The 17,116-nt window shown below is 42.3% G+C and overlaps 1 protein-coding gene across 2 annotated transcripts in view; it reads right to left on the bottom strand.

The window, feature by feature from the left end:
- The window catches only part of MYO18B (myosin XVIIIB), a 231,471-nt gene extending 220,416 nt beyond the window's left edge, over positions 1 to 11,055 (bottom strand). The window contains exon 1 of one of the 2 annotated variants that reach the window (XM_088659924.1): positions 10,924 to 11,055. The gene's annotated coding sequence lies outside the window, so the exon portion shown is untranslated. The remainder of the gene's footprint in view (positions 1 to 10,923) is intronic. The other variant, XM_088659925.1, reaches the window with a different exon arrangement.
- Positions 11,056 to 17,116: the final 6,061 nt, after the last annotated feature.

The raw sequence follows: 17,116 nt of genomic DNA, 5'->3' as shown, positions 1-17,116 counted from the left end.
AAAGTAAAATTAAAAGAGAAAGGGGAAAAATATGGAAGAAATTAGGAAGGAAATTGGCAAGAAAGAGAAAGAATTAGTGGAAAACCCAAATAATGAAGAGTTGGGGATGAGAATCAAAATTTTACAGAAAGAGCTATCTGCACTGGTAGGCCAGGAAATACAAAATAAAATAAAATGGGCTAAACAAAGAAATTTTGAATGGGGAGATAAGGCAGGGAAATTATTAGGATGGAAATTAAGGAAGATTCAAAAGGAAAGAACAATTAGTGGGATCATAGATGGAGGGGAAAGGTTAACAAAATTAGAGGATATTCAAAAATGTTTCACCAAATATTACAAAAAATTATATGAAAAAGGCAGGACAGACGAAGAAAAATTAGATAATTATTTTACGAAAAGAAGAAGAGAAACAATTACGGAGGAAGAAAGAGAAGCACTTAATAATCCCGTGACTTTGCAAGAAATTTATGACGCTATTAAAAAATCTAAGATAGGCAAATCCCCAGGGACAGATGGCTTATCCAGCTAGCATTATAAAATCTTTAAAGAAGAAATAGGAGGTGTTTACCAAAAATTAGTGAATGGAATTTTAGAAGGAGGGTTAGTGCCAAAAACGTGGCAAGAGGCATATGTAATATTAATCCCGAAAGATGATGAAGAATTTAGACATGTGGGAAATTTTAGGCCAATTTCACTTCTTAATGTAGACTATAAAATTTTTGCTGATATCCTGGCCAGCAGATTAAAGAAGATTTTGATTAGAATTATAGGGCAGAATCGACAAGGATTCTTACCAGGAAGGAAGATGGCTAGAAACATAAGGATTCTCCTGGACTTAATAGAGTACTTGGAATGGACACCGGGGGGAAAAGCGGCCTTTGTCTTCCTTGATATTGAAAAAGCCTTTGATTCGTTATCCTGGATGTTTATGAAAAGATCGCTAGATATCTATGGTATAAAGGGGGAATTCATTGAGGGAATCAATTCGATATACAATAAACAATCTGCAAAGTTAATTCTGAATGGGGAGGTGTTGGAGGAATTTGAGATAGGAAAAGGAACAAGACAGGGGTGCCCCCTCTCCCCATTGTTATTTATCTTATCAATTGAATTTTTGTTAGTAGATATCAAGGAAGACAAAGAAATTAAAGGAATTAAAGTTAAAGGAAAAGAATTCAAGATCAATGCATTTGCCGATGACATGTTAGTAATGATAGAAGAACCAAAAGAATCGATCAAAAATTTGAGAGAAGTTTTAAAAAAAATTGAGGAAGTATCAGGGCTCAGAATCAATGAAAAAAAAAAACCAAGGTGATGGTCAAAAATATAAGGAAAAATGAATTGGGAAAAATGGAGAAATCTATAGGGTGGGAGATAGTAAAAAAATTTAAATATTTGGGCATAATAATTAGTGTAAATAATATAGATCTATTTGAAAACAATTATGGAAGAACATGGAAGGAGATCAAAAAGGATATGGAGAGATGGAAGGATTTGAAGCTCTCCCTCTCAGGTAGAATAGCTACAATTAAAATGGCAATTCTTCCAAAGGTACTATTCCTGTTTCAGATGCTGCCCATAGTAGGCAAAAAAGAAATATTTGACAACTGGAGGAAAGATCTAAGTAATTTCATTTGGCTGGGGGGGAAAGCGAGGATACAGTTTAAATTGCTTACTGATACCAAAGAGAGGGGAGGATGGGGGGTCCCAGACCTCAGAATCTACCACGCATCCGCTTGCCTATGCTGGCTTAAGGAATGGTTTTCATTGGAGGATGAGGAAATATTGGCAGTTGAGGGATTTAGGAACACGACTGGGTGGCACACTTACCTAGTGCAGGGAGAGGGTAAAAAGTTCAAACAATTCTCGGATTATGTATTAAAGAAAACATTATTTAGAACTTGGTTGGAATTTAAAGATCTATTGGAACCCAAAACCCCGTGGTGGGCTTCTCCACTAGAAATGACAGCAATGGGAGGGGGAAATAAGAAAGGAAATTGGCTAACTTATCAGGACCTAATAGAAAAAAAAGGAGACCAAATAATGTTGAAATCATATGATCAGATAAAATCAAATTGTGCCAGTTGGCTGCAGTACATCCAGGTTCAAAGTTTATTCAAGGAGCATAAAGCAATAGGGTTTGCAAAAGAGAAATCCAAGATACAAGAATTAATAACTGACAACAAGACCAAACCACTATCAAAAATTTATAAATATCTCCTGGAATGGGAACTGAAAGATGAGGAAATAAAATGCATTATGACCAAATGGGCACAAGATATGGGCAAACCAATTTATAAAATTCAATGGGAGAGGTTGCTGAAAACAACAATGAAATTCACAGCTTGCGCTGGAATTAAAGAGAACATGATGAAAATGTTATATTGATGGCATCTTACACCAGATAAGATTGCCAAAATATATAAAAATGGAGATAAAAGTTGTTGGAAATGCCAGAAGCAGGCCTGATTTTATCAAGGTTCCTGGGAAGGGGGCCAAGGAAGAATGGAATCAAAATGGTCACCATTCTCTGCCTCTCTCTCTCTCTCTCTATCACACAAATGCCATATACATCCTGAATCAGCAAGTGTCTTGCAAAATACTTGTCAGTTCCAAACATCCTGCACACTTCAGAACCACAACGAAAGGATAATTAAATGTCATCAAAATTAAATGTCATCAAAATTGTGATGGTATGTGATATTATGACAAATATAGCTCACAGAATCATAGAAGGGGAGAGCTGTTAGGGACCCCAAGTGTCATCCAGCCCAAGCCCCTGCAAATGCAGGAATCGCTTCTTCACACAGTCATAGTCAAAGTACTGAGGGCCCTGATCCTGCCACTCACCTCACAGGCCCCTTAAGGACTGCTTCCACTGCTGCTGGTGGTGGTGCTGCTGCTGCTGCTGCTGCCCAGGACTTCCCTGCTGCATAGCTGCCAACCCTCCCTTTTTTGTGGGAAACTCCCTTATTCCAAGCCACAGCTGTCAGCCTTCCCTTTTTTCCCTGGAAATTCCCTTATTCCAGCACCATTTCCCGTTGTTATCCTGGATTGTTAGATATACCGTAGACTGTCCCCGGGATGGGTGAGGCTGCCAATCCCTTATTTTCAAATCCGAAAGTTGACAGCTATGCCCTGCTGAGGTCCTGAGTTCCTGCCACTCACCTCCCAGGCCTCATAAGGACTGCTTCCACTGGTGGTGGTGGTGGTGCTGTCCGGGCTCCATGCAATGGGAGAGGGCGCTTCAGAGTCCACATTCCAGTGGGCCACCAGGGAATTGACTGAGAGACTATCAACATGGGATAAAGCATCCCCTACCACTCTCTGGAAACAGTGGGTAGACGACACAGCAATTCTTCAAGAAGCTCTTTATTCGGAAGCCAGAACTGAACTGAACTGAACTGCATTGCTGATGTATCAAACAATGTATCAAACATAATTCAAAGATCCCTGCTAAAGATCCCTCCTAAAACAACTGTCAAGGACCTGAGGGAAAACTATATACACTAATACATAACACCCCTCCCCACCGAGAAAAAGCATTAGTTACATTCATAATGGTTTCACTTAGGTACAAGAGCATAACCGTTTCAAGGTACATTGGTGCCTCGCTAGACGAATTTAATTCATTCCAGGACTCAATTCGTCCTACGAAAAATTCGTCTAGCGAGTCCCGGTTTCCCATAGGAACCATAGGGACTAGCCTCAACAGCTAGAGGTGCGACCAAGGCCCGGGCTGTCTCGAAACCTTGGAGCCACAAAGACAGAGGAAAAGGCCCCGCTTCCATTGCAGACAAACAGAGCGAGGTAAGCGTCCCACGATTCAGAGGTTGGTGCAAATGGCAGTAGAGGCACAAATGAAGCATGTAGAGATGTGCTTTGCCAAGGGTTAGATAGGAAGTCCCTTTAAAGCAGGGGTAAAGGTAAAGGTAAAGGGACCCCTGACCATTAGGTCCAGTCGTGACCGACTCTGGGGTTGCAGCACTCATCTCGCATTATTGGCCAAGGGAGCCGGCGTACAGCTTCCAGGTCATGTGGAATTTAATTTAATTTCCTATATCATGACAAAGCCGCTTCTGGCGAACCAGAGCAGCACACGGAAATGCTGTTTACCTTCCCACTGTAGCGGTCCCTATTTATCTACTTGCACTTTGACGTGCTTTCGAAATGCTAGATTGGCAGGAGCTGGGACCAAGCAACGGGAGCTCACCCCGTCACAGGGATTCAAACCGCCAACCTTCTGATCAGCAAGCCCTAGGCTCTGTGGTTTAACCCACAACGCCACCTGTGTCGCTACATAACAGGTACTTAGTACAAAAAGAAAATGCATATCTTTGACTGAAATTTTGCAGGCTTTGCCCCCTCAGAATGGACTGCTATGCTGGGAAATTTCATCCAATTCACAAAACATGAAAGACTTTTCTTGATTTCCACCTTGCAGTCAATGATAAGACATCCAAGTTTTTGCCCATCACCTGACTCAGAAAAGTGAGTTTGGAGGTAAATATCTTATCTGGGCACAACCCTATAGTTTTCTCTTATGTTTTTCATATATTGAAAATTGTTGATTTCATTGTTAATTGGGGAGGGGTGTTTTGTTTTATGTATGCTGCTTTCAGCCCTATCTGGGAAAAGGCAGTGGTACAAAAATGTAAATAGATTAAAACAAATGGGCAGGCATGATTTTTGGATTTTGGAATATTGCAACTTTTCTATGCAATCTTATGACTATATTAGGTTATTTTTGCTCTGTTTAGAATGAATACTGAATACACTCCATAGTGCAAGAAAAATATCAAGCAAATCAAATAATGTTGTGTTGTATGCCAATGTTGGCCCTACGGAGTAGCCCCACTGAAATTAATGGAGATGGTTACCGGTAGTTAGTTAGTTAATGGAGTTTGGGCCTACTCTGGGTAGAACTTCCTTAGGCACAATCCTTTGTGTTTAATTTCCTATATCAGTCACACTATCACAAGTATGTGGGTGGATTCTTTTCATGAGCTTTTAATGAGGACTGCCAATCTGGATAGCTTTAAAGGAGGATTAGACAAATTCAGGGGTGCCATTGGGGGGGGTAGGTAAGCCCTGCCCCGTGTAATCAACCACATGGCACAATGTACACACACCATTTGAATGACAATCACTATCAGCTTGGGGGGAGGGGCTCAAATATTTTATTGGGGGAGTGAAGCCCCCTAAGCCCCTAGGAGTTGGCTCCAATTGATAAATTATTGGAAGATAAATAATTATAATTATAATAAGAATTAATATTATTATTTATACCCTGCCCATCTGGTTGGGTTTCCCCAGTCACTCTGGGTGGCAAGAAGAAGAAGAAGAAGAAGAAGAAGAAGAAGAAGAAGAAGAAGAAGAAGAAGAAGAAGAAGAAGAAGAAGAAGAAGAAGAAAGTGACAAAACATCAAACATTAAAAACTTCCCTAAACAGAGCTGCCCTCAGATGTCTTCTCAAGGTCAGTTAGTTTATTTCTACAGAGTGGGCGCCACTACCAAGAAGGCCCTCTGCCTGGTTCCCTGTAGCTTCACTTCTTGCAGTGTGGGAACCACCAGAAGGCCCTTGGAACTGGACTTCAGTGTCCGGGTAGAACAACGGGGGTGGAGATGCTCCTTCAAGTATACTGGGCTGAGACCATTTAGGGCTTTAAAGGTCAGCACCAACATTTTAAGGGATGTGGGTGGCGTTGTGGTCTAAACCACTGAGCCTAGAGCTTGCCGATTGGAAGGTCGGCGGTTCAAATCCCCGCGACGGGGTGAGCTCCCGTTGCTCGGTCCCTGCTCCTGCCCACCTAGCAGTTCGAAACATCAAAGTGCAACTAGATAAATAGGTACCGCTCCAGCAGGAAGGTAAACGGCATTTCTGTGCGCTGCTCTGGTTTCGCCAGAAGCAGCTTAGTCATGCTGGCCACATGACCTGGAAAAACTGTCTGCAGACAAACGTCGGCTCCCTCAGCCAGTAAAGGAAGATGAGCGCCGCAACCCCAGAGTTGTTTTCAACTGGACTTAACCTTTTACCAACACTTTGAATTGTTCTCAGAAACATAGTGAGAGCAAATTAAGGTATTTCAGGACCGGTGTTATATGATCTTGGCGGCCGCTCCCAGTCACCAGTATAGCTGCCGCATTCTGGATTAGTTGTAGTTTCCGGGTCACATTCAAAGGAAGCCCCACATAGAGTGCATTGCAGTAGTCCAAGCGGGAGGTAACTAGAGCATGCACCACAAAAGGGTTTAACAACCTATATTCCACACTATGCTACTGTTAACTCTGAGAATGTTTTTAACTCTGCTGGAAGCTCTCTCCCACTGAAGAGTGTGCAAAGCCCCGTTTTTGAATCTAGACAGGCAGCTGATTCTTTTGTTAATTACCCACCCATGGGTCAGATCTATATTTCCACCTCTTTTGGACCCAGACCCCCCTCTTTCACTTCTCACATGTCTCACACCACTCATAGCCATCATTGCTTTGACAGGCAAATGTAGAGCAATCCTTACTCACAGCTTCATCCATGCAGCCCCTGCTTTGGGGCTAAGGATCTGCAGATTGTGACTGTCACCTAACAATGGAATTAGGACTAGAGCAAAGCATCTGATCTTTCCTCCTAAAACCAGCCAGCCCTAAGAGAAGGCTTGGGAGTCGCCTCCTTCTCTCTACAGCTCCTGTAAGTATCACCACAGTTCCTGCAACTTGTTTTGTCTGTTCTCCATCCCTCTGTCCCCAGAAGTCTCTTGCAGGAAGCTGTCTTATGCCAAGTCAGGCCATTGCCCCATCCAGCTCAATATTGTCAACAACATCAGCCTTTTGTTTGCCAGATTCCTTGGACTACAGCTGCTATAAGCCCCAACCAGCACAGCTTAATATCTTTAAGATATTAATCCACTGTCCTTGATTGCCATGTTGCTGAGCTAGACGGACCTAGAAGAGCAGCTCTGACATGCATTTGAGTTAGTCATACCTGCTTCTTTGGCAAAATGGCCAAGGAGAAGAAAAGCATGTGCTATCCAGTGGCTCCACACATTGCCAAGCTCAGTGCTATAGCATCACACAACCGCCTCCACTTTACCTCAAGCAGCCAACCCCCCTGCACCCGTTGTTCATCCATCTGTGTGGCCCAGTGTAAAAATCACCCGGGGCTGCAGAATTCAGCACATCTGCCAAGGAAGGATCAGAAGTGCCCGAGACCCTGAAATTGGAGCCACCTGGACATGCCCTGGCTGGCTGGCTAGATTCCACAGGGATGGACTTTCAAGAGAAATCCCATCTGATCATTCCAGGGACTCCTAGATATAGAAACTGCAGTCAGCTCGGCCACCTTTTCCAGAAAGCAATCTGGACTGTCTTCTTGCAGATGGGTGACTTTGCTTTGACTAACCATGGAGAATTGCTGCCTACAAGTCAGTTTGATCAAAGTCTATCCAGGGAGCAAATCAGAAGCATATTTCCTTACCAGGATTCTGTGAAGACAGACAGATCCTATTCCTTCTTTCCTATGGGGCAGTTGTTCAGTGGTAGAGCATCTGCTTTGCATGCAGAAGGAAGGAAGGACTGAGGTTCAATCTCTGCCAGCTCCAGGTAGGATCCAGGAAAAATCCCTGCCTTAAACCCCATAAAACTCCAGGGTTTCAGGCAGGGGACATTCCCAGCCCCATCTGAAGCTGTCGGGGATTGAACTGGGGAGCTTCTGCATGTAAAGTAGGTGCTCTAGCACTGAGCTATGGCCCCTCTCCCAAAATACTTATTAAGGGTGGCTGTTAAAAATTATGAAGGGCAATGTGCTCTCAACACTTGAAAGACCATTATTTATTTGCCACTCAAATTTTGGTCAAGTCATTTTCCCAGTAGCCAAGCTGTCTCAAAAAGCAAGCATGGGGAAGCTCAGGCCTGGAGGACCCAGCACTGGACTGTTCCCCAGGCTTCACCCTCCTTCAGGCCCATCCCCACCCCTGCTTCTGGCCAGCCAGAATGTCCCCTTGAGCTCTGATCATGCCCATTGGCAAGTATTTAAATGAATAAATACTTATTCATTTATTGCATTTATATCCTACTTTTTTCCTCCTAGGTGGCTTGTACCATTCCCCGCCTCCCCATTTTATCCTCATAGCAAACATGTGAGGTAGGTTTGGCTGAGAGAAGCAAGGACTCAGTGAGCTTCATGGTCAAGGGGGAGAATTTGATCCCTGGTCTCCTGGATCCTGGTCCAGTACTCTAACCACTACACAACACTGTCTCTGCTATCACATTGATAGATAGGGGAGGGTGTTTATGTTTAGGAACCTTTGGCTTTTGAGTAATGACCTAGTGGAGTCACCCGCTTTTGCCTATGGGCCCCACCACCACTGCTGGCATGCAGTCCTTTGAAAGGTGCCCATTGGGCCAAAAAAAGGCTTTCTACTCCTGCTTTGTAGGGACGCAGGTGGTGCTGTGGGTTAAACCACAGAACCTAAGGCTTGCCGATCAGAAGGTTGGCAGTTCGAATCCCTGTGACGGGATGAGCTTCCATTGCTCGGTCCCAGCTCCTACCAACCTAGCAGTTCGAAAGCACGTCAAGAAGGTAAATGGTGTTTCCGTGTGCTGCTCTGGTTCACCAGAAGCAGCTTTGTCATGCTGGCCACATGACCTGGAAGCTATACGCCGGCTCCCTCGGCCAATAATGCGAGATGAGCGCGCAACCCCAGAGTCAGTCACGACTGGACCTAATGGTCAGGGGTCCCTTTACCTTTAGCTTTACCCCTGCTTTAAAGGGACTTCCTATCTAACCCTTGGCAAAGCACATCTCTACATGCCCTACTCCAGGGTGGGTCCTTTCTGAAAAACAAGGAAGGTGGAGTAGGATCTCTTGAAGGAGACTCATAGGGTAGGGCTCAAACCAATGGCTTCAAGTTACAAGAAAGGAGTTCTGAGTAAACATCAGGAAGACCTTCTGGTCGACAGTTGAACAATCTCCCTCAAGGAAGGAGAAGCTGTGGACTCCTTCCTTGGGGGTTGGATGGCCACCTGTAATGGATGTTTTAGTTGAGATTCCTGCATTGCAGGGGTACTAGGTGACCCTGAGGTCCCTTCCAACTCCACAGTTCTATGATTCTAAGTCAATGTAATGCTATTAACATACTCTCCGGTTTCTGTCTCAATAGGAGCAACCAGACAACTATAGAAGAAGTAGAATCACAGAGTTAGAGAGTTGGAAGGGACCATAGGGGTCACCTAGTCCAACCCCCTGCAATGCAGGAATCTTTGCCCAATGTGGGGCTCCAACCCACAACCGTGAGATTTAGAGTCTCATGTTCTCATCTATTCCAGCTCACTGCAATGCAGTAATTATACTCTGCTTAAAGTGAAATATGCCACTCAAAGCACAATGCCCATGAGATGACTTCACCCGCCACCCCTCTACCCACTAGGATCCCTCCTTCAGGGTCATGGCCTCTTTTCCCCCTTGCCTTTCACATACATATACACAGGTGCATGCACCTAGATGAAACTTTCCCCACCATTGCACCTCCATACCAGGAAGAGTGTGGTGTTTCAGTTTCTGACTTCTGCAGCTGTTTGAAGCACAAGGGACCTCTTTTGCTCTCTCCATAAAATGATGTTCAAAAAGAACTAGGAACTTGTTAATTTTTTTCAGGTTCTTAGTTTTCCTCACACTGTGGATTTCCTGGTAGGGGCGTCTCCACTCAAATTCACAGGCATTTCCCTCTGCTGAGAGCTCTCTATGTGAGTGGTGTTAATCGAAAGAAAGGAAAGGAATCAGGAATTTGGATCTCACAATGTTCAGCCATCAGGATCACAGTCGTTCAATGCAAACAAAAATCAGACACTCCCAACCTGCAGACTTAAAACTCATTCAGACATGCCTTGCTATGGTTAAATTCTCATGCACCAATGGGTATGCTGAAGATATGAATGGGGCACACAAACACACCCTGCTTTGCTAGCAGTCTCTATAGCATATCAGAGATCAAAGACTAAATTTCTGCATTTCCTATCAATGAGCAAGTAAACACCACCATTATGGTCCCCTACTCCATTTGATTTCTTTAAAAGGAAACACTCCATCATCCCACCAAGCTGGGCTTCTGGGATTTTTATTTTTAATTTATTTTCATAAAATTTAAACATGGCTTGATTGTAAAACAACAACCTCAAAACAGTTTCCAAAAAACAGTACAAAAATATCAATGAAGAGAAATTAACAACAATAATTTAAGACTTCCAAAAAGTTAAAGCAATATTAACACTAAAAGCAGATAAAAACTTTTATCAGTATTTTTTCTTTTTCTTATTTACACTTTAGATCTTGCTCTCTCCATCTTTGCCAGTTTCTAGATTATGTATTTATTTATTACATTTCTATCCTTCCCCCCCTAAAGAACTCCTCATTTAATCTCCACAACAACCCTGTGAGGTAGGTTAGGACTGAGAGAGTTCAGTGTGGCTGACCTTCAAGGTCACCCAGTGAGCTCCATGGCAATTTGAACCCTGGTGGCACTCTAAGCAACTACACCAAACAGTATTCAGAAAATGAATTTTTCATCCCTGCCTAACAGGATGCTCCTAGTTTCATCAATGCCTGGCAGCTCATTTCTGATGAACGGATAATTCAGATAATCAATAAACGAACATCCCTGCCCACTTAAACCATGCCTTGATCCCATGGTGTGTGCACACACAGCCATATGTTGAAGGGATCAGCTCCAGCCATTTGATGGCCCCTCGTGTTCCTCCAGGCCTTCTTCATACCTGGCTAAAAATAGCCCCTCACACCCAGCAAGCAGCACACTGAAAGAAAGACACTTTGGATCCCAAAGCAGCCCCCTGCCCAATTAATCCCCTTCCCAATTACTCCCCAATAACCTACCCCCCAATTTCCTCCCCAACCGAACAAGCCCAGCGAGTGTCTACCTTTTCTATTTTCAGCACTGCCAGCAACAGGAGGGGGACAGTTTCTACACAAAGAGCCTCCCAGGCTCTAGGAGCAGCTACAGGTTCCTACCAAGCACAGGAAAAGTGGAGAGGAGGAGGAGGGCAGAGGCTAAGAGGGGGGCCCCCTCCCTTCCCTCCCACTGCAGATGAGAGCCAGCAGCTGAGTCGAGGGGACAGATCATGGCTATAAATAGGCTCAGTGGCTGAGTGACAGGGCCAGGAAGAGCCAGCCAGCCAGCTGGCTGAGCCAAGAGCCCTTGCTCTCCTTCCCTCTGAGCACATCTCAAGGGTCAACTGCACTCACAGATCCTCGAGGCCTGCACACAGCGAGCCCTTGCTCAAAAACCATAAACAAGGATGACTCACTAGCGCAAGCCTAAAACACATGAGGTAAGTCTCATTAAACAGAATGGAGTTCACTCCCGCGCAAGCATGCAGATAATGAGACGTATGCAAACATATACAAGAGCACCACAAACCGACCCTCTACTATAGCTTATTGTGCTTTCAAGAGTTTCCTTGTCCAAACTTATGATGGCCTAGCTCAGTGATGGGCAACCTTTTGAGCTTGGTGTGTCAAAATTCGCCAAAAAATCAAGCATAACTCGGGTGGTGTGTCCCTTCAAGAAAAAAACACCATAATTTCACGATATCTATAGTTTAAATAACAAAAATGTATAATTTTAATATACAACTGTATTTAATAAACCAAAAACAAATTATTTAACCTAACCTAACCAAAAATCCCTTATTTATCACAAAGTGCCGAGAGTTGTTGAGCTTTCTGGGGGAGCTGCTGACCAAAGTTTTAGAGATTTTGGGGGTGTGTGCAAAAGTTGCTTTGCTTTTTTGGGGAGGATGCCCCAAAGCTGCTGCGCTTTTTTGGGGGGGGAAGAGAACAGAAATAAATGATGAATAATACCTTAACTGGAACTAACATGCAGAACCAACATAGTCTGCCAAAGCATCAAAAAAAGCCAGCACAGAATGGGTTAAAAAACGAACGCTGTTACACCCAAACATAGTCTGCCAAAGCGCCAGAAAAAAGCACAGAAAGGGTTAAAAACCAATCTCTGGCTACCATCAACAACAACAACAAAAAAGGATCTGGGGTTTGAAGAGAGGAGAAAAGCTGTAGTGGGAGGAGGAACAGGAGAACAAATGGGGGAAAAACAACAACAGCGTGAATGGGCCAATGGGGCGCATGCCAGCAGAGAGGGATCTGTGTGTCAAGTCTGACATGCGTATCATAGGTTCGCTATCATTGGCCTAGCTAGTGGAACACACTACTAAACCTTAGGTTAAGTAAATACAATCCTGGTAACAACACACATTGTTTTTGACTATGTAACTTCGATTTCAAACACAATTGAACATATGGTTAGGAGATAAAGGCCATGCGGTTCCTAAAGTAGCACATTGGCAATGTTCACTCCAGAAATAAGCCAACATGAAGCGAAACACATTGTTGGTGTGTCAGAATGCATAGATAGTAGACAAATAAGCGTTCTAGGTTTTTTTTCACTTACTTGCTTACTCTTGAGTAGATATGCATGTTCACTCCAGAAACAAGCAACTATGTAAAATAAGCCAACATGAAGTGAAACATATTGTTGGAGTGTCAGAATGCATAGCTAGTATACAAATAAGCGTTCTAGGGGTTTATTTGACGTGCTTGCTTACTCTTGAGTAGAACTGCATGTTCACTTCAGAAACAAGCAACTATGTGAAAAAAGCCAACATGAAGTGAAACACATTGTTGGTGTGTCAGGATGCATAGATAGAAGACAAAAAAGCATTCTAGGAGTTTATTTGACTTACTTGCTTACTCTTGAGTAGAAATGCATGTTCACTCCAAAAACAAGCAACTATGTGAAATAAGCCAGCGTGAAGTGAAACACATTGTTGGAGTGTCAGAATTCATAGATACAATTCATAGATATGTCGCGGTCACTCTGACCTGCACACCACCCCCGGACGTTTGACAGTCTATTGATGATGTGCCAATGACAAACTAAATACTTTCAGTCACTCACACACCTCAGACCAGGATATTGTAAAATAAAACAAGATGGTTTATTGTATGTTCTTAAGCTTATTGGTTACTGTACAAAGCTTAAACGGTTTCAAATCACAGATGGTTCCTATACCGGCCTATTACCTCTAAATATGAATTACCGGCCTATTACCTCTAAATATAACTAATAATAATTATCACTAATCTCATAACACTGTATCCTGTCTGACTATCCCACTATCTAACATCCACCTCAATAATAAACCAGCTCTTAACTCAACACCAACTCTAACAACTGCACTCCAAGTCTAACTGTCCCATTGACTCCAGGGGTGGGGTTTTTATACTCTCCCAGAGCCCTCCCTCCTGGGTTCTTAGAGTTCTATCAGTGTTAACCCTCGACAACCTGGGTAACTTTTAGGCTGATCGCCACAAAGACAAATAAGCATTCTAAGGGTTTATTTGACTTACTTCCTTACTCTTGAGTAGAACTGCATGTTCACTTCAGAAACAAACAACTATGTGAAATAAGCAACCATGAAGTGAAACATATTGTTGGAGTGTCAGAATGCATAGCTAGTAGACAAATAAGCGTTCCAGGGGTTTATTTGACTTGCTTACTTACTCTTGAGTAGAAATGCATGTGAACTCCAGAAATAAGCACCTTTGTAAAATGAGCCAAACTGTAGCAGAACACATTGTTGGAGTGTCAGAATGCATAGATAGAAGACAAATAAACATTCTATCGGTTTATTCCGCTTTGTTGCTTACTCTTGAGTAGAAATGCATGTGAACTCCAGAAATAAGCACCTTTGTAAAATGAGCCAAATTGAAGCAGAACACATTGTTGGAGTGTCAGAATGCATAGATAGAAGAAAAATAAGCGTTCTATGGGTTTATTTCGCTTAGTTGCTTACTCTTGAGTGGAAATGCATCTGCACTCCAGAAATAAGCACCTTTGTAAAATGAGCCAAATTGAAGCAAAACACATTGTTGGAGTGTCAGAATGCATAGATAGAAAGCATAAAAGCGTTCTATAGGTGTATTTCGCTTAGTTGCTTACTCTTGAGTAGAACTGCATGTTCACTCCAGAAATAAGCATCTTTGTAAAATGAGCCAAATTGAAGCAGAACACATTGTTGGAGTGTCAGAATGCATAGATAGAAGGCAAATAAGCGTTCTATGTCGCTTCGTTGCTTACTCTTGAGTAGAACTGCATGTTCACTCCAGAAATAAGCACCTTTGTAAAATGAGCCAAATTGAAGCAGAACACATTGTTGGAGTGTCAGAATGCATAGACAGAAGGCAAAAAAGCGTTCTATAGGTTTATTTCGCTTAGTTGCTTACTCTTGAGTAGAACAGCATGTTCACTCCAGGAATAAGCACCTTTGTAAAATGAGTCAAATTGAAGCAGAACACATTGTTGGAGTGTCAGAATGCATAGATAGATGGCAAATAAGCGTTCTATGGCTTTATTTCGCTTAGTTGCTTACTCTTGAGTAGAACTGCATGTTCACTCCAGGAATAAGCACCTTTGTAAAATGAGCCAAATTGAAGCAGAACACATTGTTGGAGTGTCAGAATGCATAGATAGAAGGCAGATAAGCGTTCCATGGCTTCATTTCGCTTAGTTGCTAACTCGTGAGTAGAACTGTATGTTCACTCCAGGAATAAGCACCTTTGTAAAATGAGTCAAACTGAAGCAGAACACATTGTTGGAGTGTCAGAATGCACAGATAGAAGGCAAATAAGCGTTCCATGGCTTTATTTCGCTTAGTTGCTTACTCTTGAGTAGAACTGCATATTCACTCCAGGAATAAGCACCTTTGTAAAATGAGTCAAATTGAAGCAGAACACATTGTTGGAGTGTCAGAATGCATAGATAGAAGGCAAATAAGCGTTCTATGGCTTTATTTCGCTTAGTTGCTTACTCTTGAGTAGAACTGCATGTTCACTCCAGGAATAAGCACCTTTGTAAAATGAGCCAAATTGAAGCAGAACACATTGTTGGAGTGTCAGAATGCATAGATAGAAGGCAGATCAGCGTTCCATGGCATCATTTCGCTTACTTGCTAACTCTTGAGTAGAACTGCATGTTCACTCCAGGAATAAGCACCTTTGTAAAATGAGTCAAATTGAAGCAGAACACATTGTTGGAGTGTCAGAATGCATAGATAGAAGGCAAATAAGCGTTCCATGGCTTTATTTCGCTTAGTTGCTTACTCTTGAGTAGAACTGCATGTTCACTCCAGAAATAAGCATCTTTGTAAAATGAGCCAAATTGAAGCAGAACACATTGTTGGAGTGTCAGAATGCATAGATAGAAGGCAAATAAGCGTTCCATGGCTTTATTTCGCTTAGTTGCTTACTCTTGAGTAGAACTGCATATTCACTCCAGGAATAAGCACCTTTGTAAAATGAGCCAAATTGAAGCAGAACACATTGTTGGAGTGTCAGAATGCATAGATAGAAAGCATAAAAGCGTTCTATAGGTGTATTTCGCTTAGTTGCTTACTCTTGAGTAGAACTGCATGTTCACTCCAGAAATAAGCATCTTTGTAAAATGAGCCAAGTTGAAGCAGAACACGTTGTTGGAGTGTCAGAATGCATAGATAGAAGGCAAATAAGCGTTCTATGTCGCTTCGTTGCTTACTCTTGAGTAGAACTGCATGTTCACTCCAGAAATAAGCACCTTTGTAAAATGAGCCAAATTGAAGCAGAACACATTGTTGGAGTGTCAGAATGCATAGACAGAAGGCAAAAAAGCGTTCTATAGGTTTATTTCGCTTAGTTGCTTACTCTTGAGTAGAACAGCATGTTCACTCCAGAAATAAGCATCTTTGTAAAATGAGCCAAATTGAAGCAGAACAAATTGTTGGAGTGTCAGAATGCATAGATAGAAAGCAAAAAAGCGTTCTATGGCTTTATTTCGCTTAGTTGCTTACTCTTGAGTAGAACTGCATATTCACTCCAGGAATAAGCACCTTTGTAAAATGAGTCAAATTGAAGCAGAACACATTGTTGGAGTGTCAGAATGCATAGATAGAAGGCAAATAAGCGTTCCATGGCTTTATTTCGCTTAGTTGCTTACTCTTGAGTAGAACTGCAAGTTCACTCCAGAAATAAGCATCTTTGTAAAATGAGCCAAATTGAAGCAGAACACATTGTTGGAGTGTCAGAATGCATAGATAGAAGGCAAATAAGCGTTCCATGGCTTTATTTCGCTTAGTTGCTTACTCTTCAGTAGAACTGCATATTCACTCCAGGAATAAGCACCTTTGTAAAATGAGTCAAATTGAAGCAGAACACATTGTTGGAGTGTCAGAATGCATAGATAGAAGGCAAATAAGCGTTCCATGGCTTTATTTCGCTTAGTTGCTTACTCTTGAGTAGAAGTCCATATTCACTCCAGGAATAAGCACCTTTGTAAAATGATCCAAATTGAAGCAGAACACATTGTTGGAGTGTCAGAATGCATAGATAGAAGGCAAATAAGCGTTCTATGGCTTTATTTCGCTTAGTTGCTTACTCTTGAGTAGAACTGCATGTTCACTCCAGGAATAAGCACCTTTGTAAAATGAGTCAAATTGAAGCAGAACACATTGTTGGAGTGTCAGAATGCATAGATAGAAGGCAAATAAGCGTTCCATGGCTTTATTTGGCTTAGATGCTTATTCTTGAGTAGAACTGCATGTTCAATCCAGGAATAAGCACCTTTGTAAAATGAGTCAAATTGAAGCAGAACACATTGTTGGAGTGTCAGAATGCATAGATAGAAGGCAAATAAGCGTTCCATGGCTTTATTTCGCTTAGTTGCTTACTCTTGAGTAGAACTGCATGTTCACTCCCGAAGTAAGCATCTTTGTAAAATGAGCCAAATTGAAGCAGAACACATTGTTGGAGTGTCAGAATGCATAGATAGAAGGCAAATAAGCGTTCCATGGCTTTATTTCGCTTAGTTGCTTACTCTTGAGTAGAACTGCATATTCACTCCAGGAATACGCACCTTTGTAAAATGAGTCAAATTGAAGCAGAACACATTGTTAGAGTGTCAGAATGCATAGATAGAAGGCAAATAAGCGTTCCATGGCTTTAGTTCGCTTAGTTGCTTACTCTTGAGTAGAACTGCATATTCACTTCAGGAATAAGCACCTT

Source organism: Zootoca vivipara, chromosome 16 (assembly GCF_965207765.1).
Source record: "Zootoca vivipara chromosome 16, rZooViv2.hap1.1, whole genome shotgun sequence".
Taxonomy (NCBI): domain Eukaryota; kingdom Metazoa; phylum Chordata; class Lepidosauria; order Squamata; family Lacertidae; genus Zootoca; species Zootoca vivipara.
Note: the sequence above shows the minus strand (reverse complement) of the source record. Positions and strands in the feature narration are given on the sequence as shown.